This window comes from Aedes albopictus, chromosome 1 (genome assembly GCF_035046485.1).
Source record: "Aedes albopictus strain Foshan chromosome 1, AalbF5, whole genome shotgun sequence".
In the NCBI taxonomy this organism is placed as follows: Eukaryota; Metazoa; Arthropoda; class Insecta; order Diptera; family Culicidae; genus Aedes; species Aedes albopictus.
Window position 1 is genome coordinate 8,183,159 of NC_085136.1, and position 19,572 is coordinate 8,202,730.

Below are 19,572 nucleotides of genomic sequence, written 5' to 3' on the forward strand. Positions count from 1 at the left end.
AGAAATTCCCTTAGAGATTTCTCCAGCAGTTTCACTAAGAACTCTTTTGGAAAATCGTCCTGGAATGGCTTCCGAAATTATGCTTGGATTCGTTTAGAATTTTTTTTCAATAATTCTTTCAAAAAAATTTCTTAAGAAATTTATTCGCAGTTTCGCAGTAAGACATTCTTCTAGAGATTCATTCAGAAATTTCTCCTAGGATGTTTCTGTTAGAAAATCTTCTATCGGCTTCATTAGTAATTCTTCCAACGATTCCATCAAAAAATCTAAATTTCTTCAGATATTTTCATATTTTTCTTCATAAATTATCCAGTGATTCCTATATTTTATACAACACGTTGAAGAAAGCTCGCTTTTGGCACGCAACATCAGCGTGATGCTGGCAGAGGTGAGAGACCGTGCAGCTAACTCAAGGTTAGGAAAATCCGTTCAGTACGGAAAGTCTGCATAGTTTCCTTTATAAATTCTGCCAGGAATTTCTCTAGGGACATCGCCATAAATTATTCCAAAGAATTGTTTAGAAGAATTTTCTTTGAATTCCTGGCGAAAGTGCTTCATGCATTCCGTTAGGGATTCTTTCAGAAAATTTTCCACGAATTTATCCAGAAATTTTGCGAAGAATATTTTCTAAAATCCTTCAAGGATTATTTCAAAATTTTCCTCCAGCAGATTTTTCAGAATTTTTTTCCAAGAATTCTTTGAGAAATCCAGGAATTCCAAAAGTATTCTTTCATAAATTTTTCCAAGAATTCTTTTAGAAATTCTTTCGTGGGTTCCTAGAAAAAATCCTTAAGGGATGCTTTCAGAAAATGTTCTTAAGATTCCTTCAGAGAATCTTGGAAATATCTGCAAGGGTTTCTTCGAAAAATCTTTTCAACAATAATTCTAAAATTCCTCCAACGGTTTCTTAAGAAATTCTCACTTCCAGGGTTTTCTTATGGACTTCTGGGAATCTCTCCGAACTTTTTTCTTGATATTTTTGAAGATTTCGTTCTGAGAATCTACCAAGAGTAATTTTTTAAAACCCTTCAGAAGCTCTTTCTGAAAATGTTATACAAGCTCCTTTTGAGAGTGCCCTCCTAGAGTGTCATTAATGTGGAAATGTCATGAATTTTATCTGGAAATCCTCTGAAATTCCACCAGAAGTTTGTTGTAGGAACGTTTCAGAATTTCTGTTTTGAGAATTTTCCAAAAGTTCTGTCTATAAATGTTCCAGGAGTTCACACTACTGACACAACCACACATTCACATAACTTTCATGGGGTGCCATCAAAGTCCCTCAAAAGCGAAGAAATATTCAAGGGGTGCCATTGGACATTTCACAGGGTTTTATTTTAGAAATTGATGCTGGGATTTTTTCAAAAAAAGAACTTTGGATGTTTCTTAACATATTTCTTAAATAGTTAGATTTTCTTACAGTTCTATTTTTTAAGAATTTTCCAAAATTTCCACCAATTATTCTGTCACGAAATTAAAAAAAATCTCCAGGGATTCCTTAGAAATGTCCTTCATAAAACTTTCCAAGAATTTCGTTACAAACTCTCCCTGATTTTTTTAGTGTTTTTCAGAGATTTCTTCGGAAGTTCTTCTAGAGATTCTTCTGAAATTGCCGTAAACAAATTGTTAAGAATTTCCTTTAGAAATTTTTCAATGTATCACTACTAACCGATCACTCCACCGATCATCTGAAAACTTCATACATGGATTCCATCAGAAATCTCTCCATGAATTTCTGCACATTTCCACATTTTTTTTTATCTGGTACTCCTACAGTTGCTTCAGTAATTTCTCCAAGATATTCAGAAATTTCTCCAAATCTTTCAGAAATTCTTCCCTGGGGTTTTTAGATAATCCTTCGGAAAAGCAATCAGGGATTACTGAGGACATTTCTCGAAGGATTCCTCCAGGAATTGTTTTATGTAGTATTTAAAAAAAAACATAATGAATCATTTGGATATTTTCTTCGAGGATTTCTCCAGGGATTCCTTGAAAAGTTTCATTAGAGATTTAGAAATTTGCCATTGAATTCTTTTGGAAAATATTCAGAAATTCCCCCAAGAATTGCTTCAGAAATTCCTCCAGGGAGTCCTCAAAAATTTTTCTAGAAATTCTTTCAGGAATATTATCCAGCATTTCCATGCCAAACTCCAACAGCCATTATTTTTCAAAACCTTCAATTGGTTTATTTAAAAATTCATCCAGGAATTCCCTTTGAGATTTCCTCAGAAATTTCACCAAAAACTCTTTTGGAAAATCTTTTTGGAATTGCTTCCGAATTTGCTGCTTGGGATAGTTTAGAATATGTGCTAAAACGTCCTCAAGAGATTATTTTACGAATTCTACCAGGACTTTCTAAAGGTTTGTTTTAAAAAAATCCTGCTTTGATTTCTTCAGAAGCTTCCCTTGAGATCCTTCAGTTATTCGTTCAGGGTTTATCCGTCTAGAAATTCTATTAGATTTTTTTGGCCAAATCTTCCAAATATAGCTGTTTGGACGCAATACTGAAGACATTTGGAAATCTTGAGTAACCAGGTCTGATTTTACCATGACCAAACTTTTTTTCAGTACTTTTTTTTCTCGGAATTTTTCGGAAACCTCCGGAATTCGTTGTAAAACATCTCAAAATTTATTTTTCGGAGTTTTCTAAAAATTCTATCCAGAAATGTTCCAAAGGTTTTTTTTCTGGGAATCTTCCAGTACTTTCATCTGGGAATCCTTCAGGCCTTTAAAAAAAATTCCTTTTTCAAATTACTTTTGAAAATGTTCGCTCTGAAAATGCTCTAGAAGTTCCTTCAGGAGTTCTTTTTTTCAAATTCTCTGAAAATTGTTGTTTGTTGTAAAAACCCTCCAAAATTTCTTTGTAGTAATTTACCAAAAGTTTTTTTAGAACCTATTGAGGAATTTCATTTGAGAACCCTCCAAGTATTCTTTCTGGGAATCCTCCAGGACTTATTTCTGAAAATCCTCCAGAAGTTCTGTCCGAAATTGCTCCTTCTGGGTGCCCTTCTGGAGCAGCAGGAGTTATTTTTGGAAATTTTCTAAAATTTCCTTAGAAGTTCGTTGTTGAAATTTTTCAGAGTTTCTTTTTGAGAATTTTCCAGTTATTGCTAAGAATACTCAAGAAGTTTAGGAGTTTTTTTATCCTTGAAATTTTTCAGAAGTTCTGTTCTGGGATCCTTTTAGTGGTTTATCCTGGAACTCCTCCAGGTGTTCAATGAACGGATTTAATGAGCCAATTTTTAAGTCTGAGATTTCTCCTGGAGTTTCGTCGAATTTTTCAGGATTTTTTTTTTCTGGGTGTACTTTGGGAATTCTTCAGGAGTTCTTTTTGAAAATCCTGCAGGATATTCTTCGGGATATCATTCTGGGTTTCTTCCTGGGAATCTTTCAAGGATTGGAAATATCCTAAAAGTTTATTCTGGAAATCCTCTAAAAAGTTCCTTCTGTGAGCCTTGGGAGTTATTTCTGGAAACTTTCTGAAAATATCTCAGAAGGTTGTTGTAGGAATCCTTCAGATTTTATTTTTGGGAACCTTCTTGTTCTTTCAAGGAATCCTGAAGAATTTTAAAAAGCTTTTTCGAGCTTACGTCTGGGAATCCTCTAGAAGTTACTTCTGAAAATCCTCCAGAAGTTCATTCTGAAGATGCTCCTGAAGTTCCTCTTGGGAGCCCTGCTAGAGTTTCAAGAGTTCTGTTTTGGGTATTCTCTGAAAATCCTTAAGAAGTTTGGAATTTCAAAGAATTCTTTCTGGAAATTCCCCAAAATTCCATTAGAAGTTCTTTGTTTATTCTTTCAGAATTTATTATTGGAAATTTTTCAGGAGTAGTTTCTTAGAAGCTACCCGGAATTTCCTTCTGGGAATCCTCCAGGAGCTACTTCTGAAAATACACCAGAAGTTCCTTCTGGGAGCCTTTCTAGAGCTTCAGGAGTTCTTTCTGGTGATTCTCTGAAAATTACACATAGGTTTGTGTTGCAAATCTTCCAAAATTACTTTTTGAGAATTATCAAGAAGATTCTTCGATTCCTTTAAAAGGGCAGGAGTTTTTTTCCTTAAGAACTTCTTTTTGGAAAAATTTCAACAGTTTTTTCTAGGCATTCTTTAGGAGCTTATTCTGAGAACCTTCCGGAACTTTCGTCTAGAAATCCTTCAAGAATACCTTCTGTGAATTCTGAAATTCATAAATTACTTCTTAAAATAGTCTTGAAGTTCTTGCTTAAAATGCTCCAAAAGTTTTTTTCAAGAAGCCCTACTCAGGCATACTTTCAGAATATTCTCAAAAATAATCAGAATTTGCTTTATGAGAATTTTCCAGGAGTTTTTTTCTGAGAATCTTTTCGGAGTTCCTTCTGGGGATTTTCCAGGACTTCTTCCAGCGTTACTTTTGAAAAGCCTCCAGAAATTGATTCTTGAAATGCTTCGGAAGTTTCTACTGGGAGCTCTCCTGAAGTTTCAAGAGACCTTTCTGGGAATTTTCTAAAATTTATCCAGAAATTCATTGTTTAATTTTGCAGAAATTCTTTTTGAGAATTTACGAGAGTTCTTCCTAGATCCTTCTGGAAATACTCCAGAAGTTCAGGATTTTTTTTCTAGGAATTTTCAAGAAGTTCGTTCTGGGAACCTTCCAGTGATTTGTTTTGGAAATAAATAAACGGATTCAATGAACAGATTTTTGTCGGAAAATTCTCCTGGAGTCCAGGAGAAAATCCCCCAAAAGTACATTCTGGAAAACGCTCCAGAACTTTCATTTGGGAGGCCTCTAGCAGTGTTTCACTGCAAATTCTCTGAAAATTTCTCAGTTGGTCGTTGTAGAAATCTTTTGGAATTTATTTTATTTTCCAAGACTTTTTTGAGAATCTTCCAGGACTTCTTTCTGAAAATCCTCCTGGAGTAACTTCTTGAACGCTCCGGAAGTTTCTTTTGAAACATTTATTGCTGGAGTTTCCGGAGTTCATGCTAGGAATTCTCTGAAAATTTCCCGAAAGGTCGTTGTAGAAGTCGGAAGCCCTTCTTTTTGGATTTTTTCCAAGAGTTTTGTTTTTAAGAATCTTGCAGGAGTTCCTCCTGAAAATCCTTCAAGACGTCTTTTTGAGAATCCTCCATAAATTCCTCCACTATTTCTTAAAAGGCTCCCAAAATGCTTTAAAAGTTTCTTATGGGAGATGCTCCATGAGGAGCATCAGGAGTTTGTTTTTGAATACTCTTAAATTTCTCAAGCAATTGGTTTTTTTTTTCTAAAAATCTTCTGAAGGATTTTTTTTTTCTAAATTCTCATGAAGTACGATCGATTTTTTTCTGAGAGTTCTCCAGGACTTTCGCCTGAGGATCTTCCAGGAATGCTCTTTAAGTTTTTTAAAATTATCACAGTTTCAGGAGTTTTTTTTTGAAAATTATCTGAAAATAACCACAGAAGTTTGCGATGAAATCATTTGGTATTTCTTTTTGGAAATTTTCCTGAAGTTCTTTCTAGGAATGCTCCAGAAGCTCTTTCTGAGAATTTTCCAGGACTTTCTTGCGGGAGTCCGCCAGGACTAATTACTGGTAATCCTTGAAGGATTACTAAAGCAATTCATTCTTAAAATGCTTCCTAAGTTTGTTCTGGCAGCTCAACAGAAAATTATGGAATACTTTTTGGATATTCTCTAAAAAAAATCAGAAGTTTGTTGAACAAATCTTTCAGAATATCATTTTTGGGAATTTACTATGATTCTTTGCAGGGGATTCTCCATGTCTTTTTATGAGGATCCTCTCGAAGTTTCTTAAAATGCTCTGGAAGTTTCTACTGCGTGTTTTTTTTTTGAGTTTCAGGGTATACTGAAGTTTCCGCAGAAGTTCATTGAAATTTTTTTCCAGAATTTCTGTTTTGAGAATGTCCTAGGAGTTCTTTCTAGAAATTCTCCAGTAGTTCGTTCATGGAATCATACAGTGATCTATTTTAGAAATCCTTCATTAGTTCAATGTACGGACTCAGTGAACCGATTTTTTTAGAATTCTCCAGGACTTTTGTCAGAAAATCTTCCAGGAGTAGCTTCTGTAAATTCTCCAGGAGCTTCTTTTAGGAGCTTCAAAATTTCAAAGCAAAATTTTTCAAAATATCGCAAAACTCCCATTACCAGAAAAACATACCAATTTTCTTGAAATATTTTGAAAACAAACGTTTTTTGGGAAACAGTTAACTTAGAAAAGTTTAGTGTTTTGATGGACTGCTGAAGTTTGCAGGGGGTCATAATTTCTCAAATGCTAACGTTTGAAAAAAAAATCAAATTTTAAATTTTCACATTTTTTTGAAAACTTAAAAAAAATGAGTATATGTAGGGTCTTGGACAATTTGGGCAGGGAGACATATTTTGGATACTTGCTGCTATAACTCAGTAAATTTTTAACCATTGGATTAAAATTGTTGTGCATGGCTAGATACTGTAGGTAATCAACTCAATTGAATTAAAAATGACTGACTTATAGCAGCAAGTGCCCAAAATAGGTCCCTCTGCCCAAATGGTCGCAGACCCTAGTCTCATTTATTCATAAGGCAAATTTCAAGTGAATCGGTGCTCCAGAAGCTGAGATTCGTTGTTTGTTAATTATGCTTTCATTTTGACCAACTGTGCATAAGTTGTTTACATAAATGCCTAATAAATTACTTAAAAGTTTGCTAACGACACCAAAACAATCGAACAAACCATTCCTTAAGAATGCATTTACCTTTATTTGTTTGGAAAATCTATGTAGATTATTTTCAAAACCAAGACTAGATTCAAAATGGCATACCTTAGATGGAAATTGTCGATTTTGGGAGTAAATGGTACTGTGTATGCAAAATTTGAGCTAAATAATAAAAAAAAAAAAAACAAAATGAAATTCACTACAAATCGTAATTGTCGATGGAACTGCTCACCTCTGCCTCGTGGACTTCTAATGCCCAATCAATGGGCACACGATGATGACGATGACGGCAATGCAAGAGAAGCAACGAAAGAAACGCGAAGGAAAAGCACTTCTCTTACCCAATATATTGTGATTTTCCGATTTTTTGTTTTGCTGTTTTGCCTCTCTACCTTGAAATTACATTTATTGATATTTTAAAGCTTTCGGTTACTTTTTTGTTTTGCACTTAGTTAAAGAAACTTATTGTGTTGTGTTGCGAGCTCAGACCATCAAAGTGTGCTTTGGTTTTTATTTATTTTTGCTTCCTTTTTCGACGCCTACTTTGTTTCCACAATCTGTTCTACGGTGTGACACTACATAGCACTCGATATTGGACGGGTTTCATTCGGTAAGCTTGCACGAGTTTCGCGAGAGTTGACCGTCGACTTCAGCCGACCCGGTTGTACAATTATATTTTGGTATTTTTACATTTACTCTATATAAGTACGATACGGTTGCTTTAGCCGTAGCAGCGCCGTGGTTCGAATTGGTACAATTGGATATTTCAACTTGTCGTGGCTTGCTGTGTGATTCCGCGGACGTCCTTATGTTGTGTGTGCACTTCTCGTCCGTTACATAATCCTTTCACTGACGGTGTCGTCGCTTCCACTGCCGCCAGCAACGGTCATACAACAAAGTTGGCCATGCTTGCTGCTGCTGCTGCTTTTGGCGTCGTTTAGAACTCGTTTGCTTCGATCCATGCCGCTATCATTCAGCACTGCTTCCGTCGTTTCTTTTTCTTCTTCCACCACTGACACTGCCTTCTTCGCTCTGGCTACTACTTCTTCTGCTCCCGTTGTTGCTGTTATTAGTTGGACCCTTTGCTTCATAATAATTCCACTTTAGATTCTGCACTTTTGCACCTCTTTCCGCCGGATTCTTCTTTTAAAGGCAATTGAATAAAATGTGTGGTGTAGATATTTATCACAGATTATCTGCAAACAGGAAGAGACCGGTCAGACCTGTTCCGGAACAAACACCGCCGCCCACACTCCTCTCACGACACGGACCGGACCCCAGTTCCGACCTTCCGGGAGCCGGGTCGAAGCAAACTGCCCCTACACGTTCCACTCGATGTCCCCGTTTGTTTTTGCAGTTCAGCTTCCGCTCCCTCACTCACACTCACTCACTGCAATCCTGACTCATCCAGCTGCTGCTACGCGATTGCACCACTTCGAAATCCCATGTTCGAAATTGGAAAAACCGGTTAAACTGCCGCCTGACCAACAACCCGACCGACCGACCGTCCGAAGACGAAAAAGCACCCTCCCAGAGTTCGTTTCGTTCCGTTCGTTTGTTCGTTCTGTGTGAACTAGATTCTGACTTTATCCGAATGAAGAAATAGTGGCCCATTCTACCACCCAGCACTAGGCACCAGCACCACCATCAGTCGGTCGATTTATTATTTTTTCTTGCTCGCCAAGAGATCCTCGGATCGGGTCGGGATGGTGCAGTAATAAAGGCCACTGGGGCGAATGTGCCAAAAACTGCAATTCTGCTGCCGCCGCCGCCTGTTGTGTGTGTATCTCTGGTGCCTTGTCTTGCCTTGCCTTGCTTTGCTGAGAACTGGGTTTGGGATGGGGGTTAAGGATTTTCTTAGCTAGGACACTGGCACATGCTCCACGAGAGGGATGAAGGAGGAAAATTGATTCACGGGTTCTTTGAATCGAGAACATTGCCCTGAGGATTTTGAGGCGTTGGATCGTCTACAAGATGTAACAATGTGTTTCACAGTAGGCGAGTTTATGAGGGATTTTTATTAAAAATCAGCAGTCTAGAAAAACTATAGAAATATACTAGAACTCTAAAGGTGCTGTAATCACTTCTATCGCAGTAGGCGAGTTTATGACGGATTTGAAATAAAAATCAGCAGTCTGGAAAAGCTTTACCCGAGCAGACGAGAATATCAAATTCATTACAACAGAATCACATAGCCAGTTTTTATATCATAATTTGTTATTATTAACATATCAAAGTATTACTTTTTTATAACATGTTTTGTTGGGCAATCATATTTTGTTATGATCAAGTTATCGAGATTCATCCACTAAATGACATTTCAATAATATACTTTGTTATAGACCAAGTTTTGTTATTATTGTACTATTGAAAATGTACATCCCGAGCAGAGGAGAATAGCAAATTAATAACTACGAAATTACATAACCTGTTTTTATATCTTGTTTTGTTATTATTAAATTATGAAGGCATAACTTTTCCACAACAAATTTTGTTGGACAATCTCATTTTGTTATAATCATGCTATTGATATACATTCATTAAATTATATTTAAATGACATGTTTTGCTGAAGTACAAGTCCTGTTATGTTTGTACTATTGATGAACTTATCAACAATAGAATAACAGTAATAAGTTATGAAATCAAAGCAATCATTCGACAATTATGACCTGCCCCTTTGTTTTGTTCCATTTTTGTATTTAGCTAAGAAGAAAATTTCTGAACGCATCCTCTGAAGAATTCCTTAAATAGAAAAACACTTGAAAATTCTGGATTCCCATCGACAAATCCCCGGAGAAGTCTTAAAAGAACTCCTGACGCAATTTTCTAAGAAATTACAAATGTAATTCTTCTGAGAATTATTGGATTTATTGGAACAATCATTTGGAAAATTCTTGGAGATTTTTTTTTTTTGAAAAAGCTCCTGGTGAAATCCTCAAAGACATTTTCAGATAAATCTTAAGATGAACTTCGGGACAAATTGTCACAGGAAATTCTGAAGAAATCCTTGAAAGGATTCTATGTAGAATTCTGGAGGAATTTCTAGAGGAATCTTTGAAAATCCGTGAAAGATTCCGTAGAAGAACTGTCGAAAAAATCTCTGGAAGATTTTTCACATCTATTTATGGAAAAGTTTATGACGAAATCTGTCGAGGAATTTCTGGTAGAATTAAAGGACAAATTCCTGAAGACAAACCTCAGAGAAGTCCCTTGATAAACACAGAAGGAATTTCTGACATAATCTTTAGATAAATGAGGAATTTTAGGAAAAATATTGCAGAAAGTGATGGTGAAAGTCCTGAAGGAATCGTAAGAGGAAGTTCAGGAGAAATTCTAGCAATTTTTTTTAAAGAAATCTTTGTAGAATGAAAGTCGTATTATTTGAAAATATAAAAACTACTAGAGTGCAATTATCTTGCGTTGTAGTGAACCAACTTAATCACTTAGAATGGTTAAAAACTGAATTTGATATCAAATAGCAAATGTTGCTCTCAGATTATCATCAATAACATATTATTATCAAAATTTGTTGTTGAAATATTTTCCAAATGCACTGTTATGAAGTTGTTATTGAAACTAACAAAACAAGTTATTAAAATGGTTTTCCAGGAACATTTTTTTGTTATGATATTTGTTATTATGACCATTTTGTATGGACTAATAATAATTTTTGTATGGACTAATGACCACGCTTGGTTGAAAAGTCCCAAAAAATGACCACGTGGTTTATGGACAGCCCCAAAAAGCCAAATAATGTTCCCACAGTTCACGATCTATCTTACTTCAGGCTCTCCGCGTTTTGGGCATAAATTGGGGTATGAATATAGGTTGAAGGCTGTTTAACATACTCCTTGGAACTTGATCGGAGAAGGTGATTAGAATACGTACTTGATTTGACGAATTGATGATTCACTTTTAGTTTTTTTTACGTTTATTTTTGGGTTTCAGGAACAGTAGGTTGTTGGCCTAAGGTCCCCTATCCACTGTGGTTTGAGCCGCACCTCCTTGGTGGTGTGAGAATCCCTGTCAGGATTCTGTGAGAATCCCTGTCAGGATTCTGCGAGAATCCCTGTCAGGATTCTGCGAGAATCCCTGTCAGGATTCTGCGAGAACCCCTGTCAGGATTCTGCAAGAATCCCTGTCAGGATTCTGCGAGACTCCCTGTCAGGATTCTGCGAGAATTCCTGTCAGGGTTCTGAGAGAATCCCTCTCAGGATTCTGAGAGAATCCCTCTCAGGATTCTGAAAGAATCCCTCTCAGGATTCTGAGAGAATCCCTCTCAGGATTCTGAGAGAATCCCTCTCAGGATTCTGAGAGAATCCCTCTCAGGATTCTGAGAGAATCCCTCTCAGGATTCTGAGAGAATCCCTCTCAGGGTTCTGAGAGAATCCCTCTCAGCATTCTGAGAGAAATCCTCTCAGGATGCTGAGAGAACTCCTCTCAGGATGCTGAGAGAGCTCCTCTCAGGATTCTGAGAAAGCCTCTCAGGATTCTGGGAGAATCCCACTCAGAATTCTGAGAGAATCCCACTCAGGATTCTGAGAGAATCCCACTCAGGATTCTGAGAGAATCCCACTCAGGATTCTGAGAGAATCCCACTCAGGATTCTGAGAGAATCCCTTTCACCTCCTTGGTGGTGTTAGAATCCCTGTCAGGATTCTGCGAGAATCCCTGTCAGGATTTTGAGAGAATCCCTGTCAGGGTTCTGAGAGAATCCCTCTTAGGATTCTGAGAAAATCCCTCTCAGGATTCTGAGAGAATCCATCTCAGAATGCTGAGAGAACTTCTCTCAGGATTATGAGAGAACTCCTCTCAGGATTCTGAGAAAAAGCCTCTCAGGATTCTGAGAGAATCCCACTCAGAATTCTGAGAGAATCCCTCTCACCTCTTTGGTGGTGTGAGAATCCCTGTGAGGATTCTGCGAGAATCCCTGTCAGGATTCTGCGAGAATCCCTGTCAGGATGCTGCGAGAATCCCTGTCAGGATTCTGCGAGAATCCCTGTCAGGATTCTGCGAGAATCCCTGTCAGGATTCTGCGAGAATCCCTGTCAGGATTCTGCGAGAATCCCTGTCAGGATTCTGCGAGAATCCCTGTCAGGATTCTGCGAGAATCCCTGTCAGGATTCTGCAAGAATCCCTGTCAGGATTCTGCGAGAATCCCTGTCAGGATTCTGCGAGACTCCCTGTCAGGATTCTGCGAGAATTCCTGTCAGGGTTCTGAGAGAATCCCTCTCAGGATTCTGAGAGAATCCCTCTCTGGATTCTGAGACAATCCCTCTCAGGATTCTGAGAGAATCCCTCTCAGAATTCTGAGAGAATCCCTCTCAGGATTCTGAAAGAATCCCTCTCAGGATTCTGAGAGAATCCCTCTCAGGATTCTGAGAGAATCCCTCTCAGGATTCTGAGAGAATCCCTCTCAGGATTCTGAGAGAATCCCTCTCAGGATTCTGACAGAATCCCTCTCAGGATTCTGAGAGAATCCCTCTCAGGGTTCTGAGAGAATCCCTCTCAGCATTCTGAGAGAAATCCTCTCAGGATGCTGAGAGAACTCCTCTCAGGATGCTGAGAGAGCTCCTCTCAGGATTCTGAGAAAGCCTCTCAGGATTCTGGGAGAATCCCACTCAGAATTCTGAGAGAATCCCACTCAGGATTCTGAGAGAATCCCACTCAGGATTCTGAGAGAATCCCACTCAGGATTCTGAGAGAATCCCACTCAGGATTCTGAGAGAATCCCACTCAGGATTCTGAGAGAATCCCTTTCACCTCCTTGGTGGTGTTAGAATCCCTGTCAGGATTCTGCGGGAATCCCACTCAGGATTCTGAGAGAATCCCTTTCACCTCCTTGGTGGTGTTAGAATCCCTGTCAGGATTCTGCGGGAATCCCTCTCAGGATTCTGAGAGAATCCCTCTCAGGATTCTGAGAGAATCCCTCTCAGGGTTCTGAGAGAATCCCTCTCAGCATTCTGAGAGAAATCCTCTCAGGATGCTGAGAGAACTCCTCTCAGGATGCTGAGAGAGCTCCTCTCAGGATTCTGAGAAAGCCTCTCAGGATTCTGGGAGAATCCTACTCAGAATTCTGAGAGAATCCCACTCAGGATTCTGAGGGAATCCCACTCAGGATTCTTAGAGAATCCCACTCAGAATTCTGAGAGAATCCCACTCAGGATGCTGAGAGAACTCCTCTCAGGATGCTGAGAGAGCTCCTCTCAGGATTCTGAGAAAGCCTCTCAGGATTCTGGGAGAATCCCACTCAGAATTCTGAGAGAATCCCTCTCAGGATTCTGAGAGAATCCCTCTCAGGATTCTGAGAGAATCCCTCTCAGGATTCTGAGAGAATCCCTCTCAGGATTCTGAGAGAATCCCTCTCAGGATTCTGAGAGAATCCCTCTCAGGATTCTGAGAGAATCCCTCTCAGGATTCTGAGAGAATCCCTCTCAGGATTCTGAGAGAATCCCTCTCAGGATTCTGAGAGAATCCCTCTCAGGATTCTGAGAGAATCCCTCTCAGGGTTCTGAGAGAATCCCTCTCAGCATTCTGAGAGAAATCCTCTCAGGATGCTGAGAGAACTCCTCTCAGGATGCTGAGAGAGCTCCTCTCAGGATTCTGAGAAAGCCTCTCAGGATTCTGGGAGAATCCCACTCAGAATTCTGAGAGAATCCCACTCAGGATTCTGAGAGAATCCCACTCAGGATTCTGAGAGAATCCCACTCAGGATTCTGAGAGAATCCCACTCAGGATTCTGAGAGAATCCCTTTCACCTCCTTGGTGGTGTTAGAATCCCTGTCAGTATTCTGCGGGAATCCCTGTCAGGATTTTGAGAGAATCCCTGTCAGGGTTCTGAGAGAATCCCTCTTAGGATTCTGAGAAAATCCCTCTCAGGATTCTGAGAGAATCCATCTCAGAATGCTGAGAGAACTTCTCTCAGGATTATGAGAGAACTCCTCTCAGGATTCTGAGAGAAAGCCTCTCAGGATTCTGAGAGAATCCCACTCAGGATTCTGAGAGAATCCCTCTCACCTCTTTGGTGGTGTGAGAATCCCTGTCAGGATTCTGCGAGAATCCCTGTCAGGATTCTGCGAGAATCCCTGTCAGGATTCTGCGAGAATCCCTGTCAGGATTCTGCGAGAATCCCTGTCAGGATTCTGCGAGAATCCCTGTCAGGATTCTGCGAGAATCCCTGTCAGGATTCTGCGAGAATCCCTGTCAGGATTCTGCGAGAATCCCTGTCAGGATTCTGCGAGAATCCCTGTCAGGATTCTGCGAGAATCCCTGTCAGGATTCTGCGAGAATCCCTGTCAGGATTCTGCGAGAATCCCTGTCAGGATTCTGCGAGAATCCCTGTCAGGATTCTGAGAGAATCCCTGTCAGGATTCTGCGAGAATCCCTGTCAGGATTCTGCGAGAATCCCTGTCAGGATTCTGCGAGAATCCCTGTCAGGATTCTGCGAGAATCCCTGTCAGGATTCTGCGAGAATCCCTGTCAGGATTCTGCGAGACTCCCTGTCAGGATTCTGCGAGAATCCCTCTCAGGATTCTGAGAGAATCCCTCTCAGGATTCTGAGAGAATCCCTCTCTGGATTCTGAGAGAATCCCTCTCTGGATTCTGAGAGAATCCCTCTCAGGATTCTGAGAGAATCCCTCTCAGGATTCTGAGAGAATCCCTCTCAGGATTCTGAGAGAATCCCTCTCAGGATTCTGAGAGAATCCCTCTCAGGATTCTGAGAGAATCCCTCTCACCTCTTTGGTGGTGTGAGAATCCCTGTGAGGATTCTGCGAGAATCCCTGTCAGGATTCTGCGAGAATCCCTCTCAGAATTCTGAGAGAACTCCTCTCAGGATTCTGAGAGAAAGCCTCTCAGGATTCTGAGAGAATCCCTCTCAGGATTGTGGGAGAATCCCTCTCAGGATTCTGGGAGAGTCCCTCTCAGGAATCCGTAAATCTAGCTTGAATCATTTTGCTGGTGGCAGCTAGGCAGAAGATTCCAGGTTCGTCTCATGGCAAGATCGCCAAATGTGCGCTTTAGATTCGTTGCGAGCAAGCGGGAGCATTAGGAATATTTTATGTCTTTCACTTTGACGTAACTATGGGAGCGACGAGGGCGCGGGTGACTGGAATTCACCATGTCTACTTGATAGTTTGATGTGTTGTGGGTTGTTGCTGACCAAGAGGTATCATAACATGGATCCACTGTCACACACACATAGTAGGGTAATTTTCCAATTGTTGCACGGCTAAAGACAATTACACCGTCTTCGACCTTGCGGCCTCTACAGACTGAACAATACTAACATTTGACAACGGACAACACATAACACCCAGTGGCCCGGTGGAGAATTTTTCGTTTGACGAAAAGTTTTCCTCGACTGGAGCGGGAATCGAACCCGCACTCCTACGAGACACCTAAACGACTGACGCCGCTAACCGCTCGGCCACGAAGCCCACAAAAATTCGCATATTGTTGCACACTCCATGTTATTCTTATGAGGTGTGCAACAATTGGCTAATTGTTAGCCATGCAACGATTGGAAAATTACCCTAGTGAAGTTAACTTCGCATAATCAAATGTCTACACCAGTGTGGTGTTATGTCAACAGGCTCTGCTGCTGGAGGTAGTAGAAATCTTTAAAGGATTTTTTTGTTCTCTTTACATTGATAAATTTTAACTTAGTAGCTAGTTCTTCACATATATTTAAAAATCATTGTATGTTTTGGTAATACGAAACAGCTTCAGGCATTATTCACAATATATACCAGCAGATGACATGAATAACACCAAAAGCCTTCTTGAAACCGACCCTTAAGGACAAACATCTTGAAATCCCGCTTCAACAGTGCATCAGAACTTCAGACACACAAATCTCAAGATGCAAGCTTCAAACAACAGAGTTTTTTATTATTCTGTTCTTGCTCACTTATAATAAGCTTAAAATAAGATGCTCAAGTGCGCTGATTTTGTTTATGAAGAGATTTGTCCTTCCAAAATCGTGAGTAGGTCCCAAAGTCGGCCATTGTGGCGGCCATTTTGGGATTCTAACAAGTCTGTCCTTAAGGCCCCCTGTTATGCACACTTTTTTAAACCGCTCTGCCTCTTCCCCTTAAACTATCACAGAAAGTCCCATTATCTTCCTATCATCCGGTTCGCCAAAAGAAACCCACCTGACTGAAACCTCTTAGAACTTCCATTATTTTCTTTCGCAATTTTTCAATTGCCCTCGATCTTTCTGTCATACTTAAAGAATAATACAGGTTTATTGGTGAGCTCATATTTTTTTACGAATCAACAATCAGTAACGGTTCAAAACAGGGGTCCTTAGATCGTGCTCCTCGGTGCATTTAATAAACTACTCTAAAGTGCATCTCTACCCACAACATGTATCAGCTGTGAATGAATACACTTGTAAAATCTTAAGGATGCGTCACTCTTCAGAAGATAAAATCTGTCAGAAATACGAAGAAATCATTAGTAATAATCAATAAAAATATCCACTTCATGGAAGACGAAAGGCTGAAAGTATGGAATTGTTACATAAGGCTAAATTAACGAAAGGCTGATAAATGTTTTGTCGAAATTTAAAAACAAAACCCTAATTAATCCACCTAGTGGTGATGACACCTTTCTCGTGCTTTCTAAAACTCATTTCAACAAAACTCAAGTGAAATGTTGATGAATATCGCACTTTCATACGTTTAACAGAAAAAAAACATTTCATGGCACCAGAAATCATATCATCTATTTGGTTTTTGATGTTTGGGCCCTAAAAAATTTGATTTAAGTCCGCCATTAGGAGATTCTCCCCCATTCCAGATATAGCCATATTGAATGGTTTTAGAGTCTAAACTCTCTTAAATAGCCGCCATTTTGGTTATTCTGGTTGCCATTTCTGAACTTCGGAAATCCTTGCCAAATATACTCATATGGCATGGTTTTAGGGCCTAAAACTTCATTTAACAGCCGCCATTTTGAATTTTAGACGACCATCATGAATATGTTGGTCGCCATTTGTAGCCTCCGGATATCTATCCCATATCAAATATACCCATATTGAAAGGTTTTGGAGCCTTAAACTCCATTAAACAGCCACCATCTTGAATTTGGAGCCGCTATCTTGAATATTAGGCTGCCATTTTGAATTTTGGGCGGACATCTTGGAATTTCTGGTCTCCAGTGTAATTTCTGCATCGGTAAACCATGCTAAAGGTTACAAAAATCGCCGCAGTTTGATATGTCGCATGATGAGGCTTGCTTCAGTTTTATATACTGCCAGTTCTACCGGTACTGGTCCGGATCACTCAAATGGCCATAACTGCGGAACGCCTTGATCGATCCGGACCATTTTTAATTACAAACAATGCGGAAAAATTCCGGTTCGATACGAGCTATAATCCGAAAAATCGGTTAATGGGAAGAGCCTTTAAAGTGAGTGACCTTTTTGTACACACACATAGATATACACACACATACACACACACATACGGTTGCTTTAGCCGTAGCAGCGCCGTGGTTCGAATTGGTACAATTGGATATTTCAACTTGTCGTGGCTTGCTGTGTGATTCCGCGGACGTCCTTATGTTGTGTGTGCACTTCTCGTCCGTTACATAATCCTTTCACTGACGGTGTCGTCGCTTCCACTGCCGCCAGCAACGGTCATACAACAAAGTTGGCCATGCTTGCTGCTGCTGCTGCTTTTGGCGTCGTTTAGAACTCGTTTGCTTCGATCCATGCCGCTATCATTCAGCACTGCTTCCGTCGTTTCTTTTTCTTCTTCCACCACTGACACTGCCTTCTTCGCTCTGGCTACTACTTCTTCTGCTCCCGTTGTTGCTGTTATTAGTTGGACCCTTTGCTTCATAATAATTCCACTTTAGATTCTGCACTTTTGCACCTGGTGCCTTGTCTTGCCTTGCCTTGCTTTGCTGAGAACTGGGTTTGGGATGGGGGTTAAGGATTTTCTTAGCTAGGACACTGGCACATGCTCCACGAGAGGGATGAAGGAGGAAAATTGATTCACGGGTTCTTTGAATCGAGAACATTGCCCTGAGGATTTTGAGGCGTTGGATCGTCTACAAGATGTAACAATGTGTTTCACAGTAGGCGAGTTTATGAGGGATTTTTATTAAAAATCAGCAGTCTAGAAAAACTATAGAAATATACTAGAACTCTAAAGGTGCTGTAATCACTTCTATCGCAGTAGGCGAGTTTATGACGGATTTGAAATAAAAATCAGCAGTCTGGAAAAGCTTTACCCGAGCAGACGAGAATATCAAATTCATTACAACAGAATCACATAGCCAGTTTTTATATCATAATTTGTTATTATTAACATATCAAAGTATTACTTTTTTATAACATGTTTTGTTGGGCAATCATATTTTGTTATGATCAAGTTATCGAGATTCATCCACTAAATGACATTTCAATAATATACTTTGTTATAGACCAAGTTTTGTTATTATTGTACTATTGAAAATGTACATCCCGAGCAGAGGAGAATAGCAAATTAATAACTACGAAATTACATAACCTGTTTTTATATCTTGTTTTGTTATTATTAAATTATGAAGGCATAACTTTTCCACAACAAATTTTGTTGGACAATCTCATTTTGTTATAATCATGCTATTGATATACATTCATTAAATTATATTTAAATGACATGTTTTGCTGAAGTACAAGTCCTGTTATGTTTGTACTATTGATGAACTTATCAACAATAGAATAACAGTAATAAGTTATGAAATCAAAGCAATCATTCGACAATTATGACCTGCCCCTTTGTTTTGTTCCATTTTTGTATTTAGCTAAGAAGAAAATTTCTGAACGCATCCTCTGAAGAATTCCTTAAATAGAAAAACACTTGAAAATTCTGGATTCCCATCGACAAATCCCCGGAGAAGTCTTAAAAGAACTCCTGACGCAATTTTCTAAGAAATTACAAATGTAATTCTTCTGAGAATTATTGGATTTATTGGAACAATCATTTGGAAAATTCTTGGAGATTTTTTTTTTTTGAAAAAGCTCCTGGTGAAATCCTCAAAGACATTTTCAGATAAATCTTAAGATGAACTTCGGGACAAATTGTCACAGGAAATTCTGAAGAAATCCTTGAAAGGATTCTATGTAGAATTCTGGAGGAATTTCTAGAGGAATCTTTGAAAATCCGTGAAAGATTCCGTAGAAGAACTGTCGAAAAAATCTCTGGAAGATTTTTCACATCTATTTATGGAAAAGTTTATGACGAAATCTGTCGAGGAATTTCTGGTAGAATTAAAGGACAAATTCCTGAAGACAAACCTCAGAGAAGTCCCTTGATAAACACAGAAGGAATTTCTGACATAATCTTTAGATAAATGAGGAATTTTAGGAAAAATATTGCAGAAAGTGATGGTGAAAGTCCTGAAGGAATCGTAAGAGGAAGTTCAGGAGAAATTCTAGCAATTTTTTTTAAAGAAATCTTTGTAGAATGAAAGTCGTATTATTTGAAAATATAAAAACTACTAGAGTGCAATTATCTTGCGTTGTAGTGAACCAACTTAATCACTTAGAATGGTTAAAAACTGAATTTGATATCAAATAGCAAATGTTGCTCTCAGATTATCATCAATAACATATTATTATCAAAATTTGTTGTTGAAATATTTTCCAAATGCACTGTTATGAAGTTGTTATTGAAACTAACAAAACAAGTTATTAAAATGGTTTTCCAGGAACATTTTTTTGTTATGATATTTGTTATTATGACCATTTTGTATGGACTAATAATAATTTTTGTATGGACTAATGACCACGCTTGGTTGAAAAGTCCCAAAAAATGACCACGTGGTTTATGGACAGCCCCAAAAAGCCAAATAATGTTCCCACAGTTCACGATCTATCTTACTTCAGGCTCTCCGCGTTTTGGGCATAAATTG

At 38.9% G+C, this 19,572-nt stretch overlaps 1 protein-coding gene across 7 annotated transcripts in view; it reads right to left on the reverse strand.

Moving 5' to 3' along the window:
• Positions 1–19,572, reverse strand: part of LOC115254883 (potassium voltage-gated channel protein Shaker-like) — a 332,755-nt gene that overhangs the window by 58,025 nt on the left and 255,158 nt on the right. For 4 of the 7 annotated variants that reach the window (XM_062843353.1, XM_062843340.1, XM_062843346.1 and 1 more), the window contains exon 2: positions 6,894–7,857. The exons of the other annotated variants lie outside the window; for them this stretch is intronic. The gene's annotated coding sequence lies outside the window, so the exon portion shown is untranslated. The remainder of the gene's footprint in view (positions 1–6,893; positions 7,858–19,572) is intronic. 7 annotated transcript variants of the gene reach the window in all.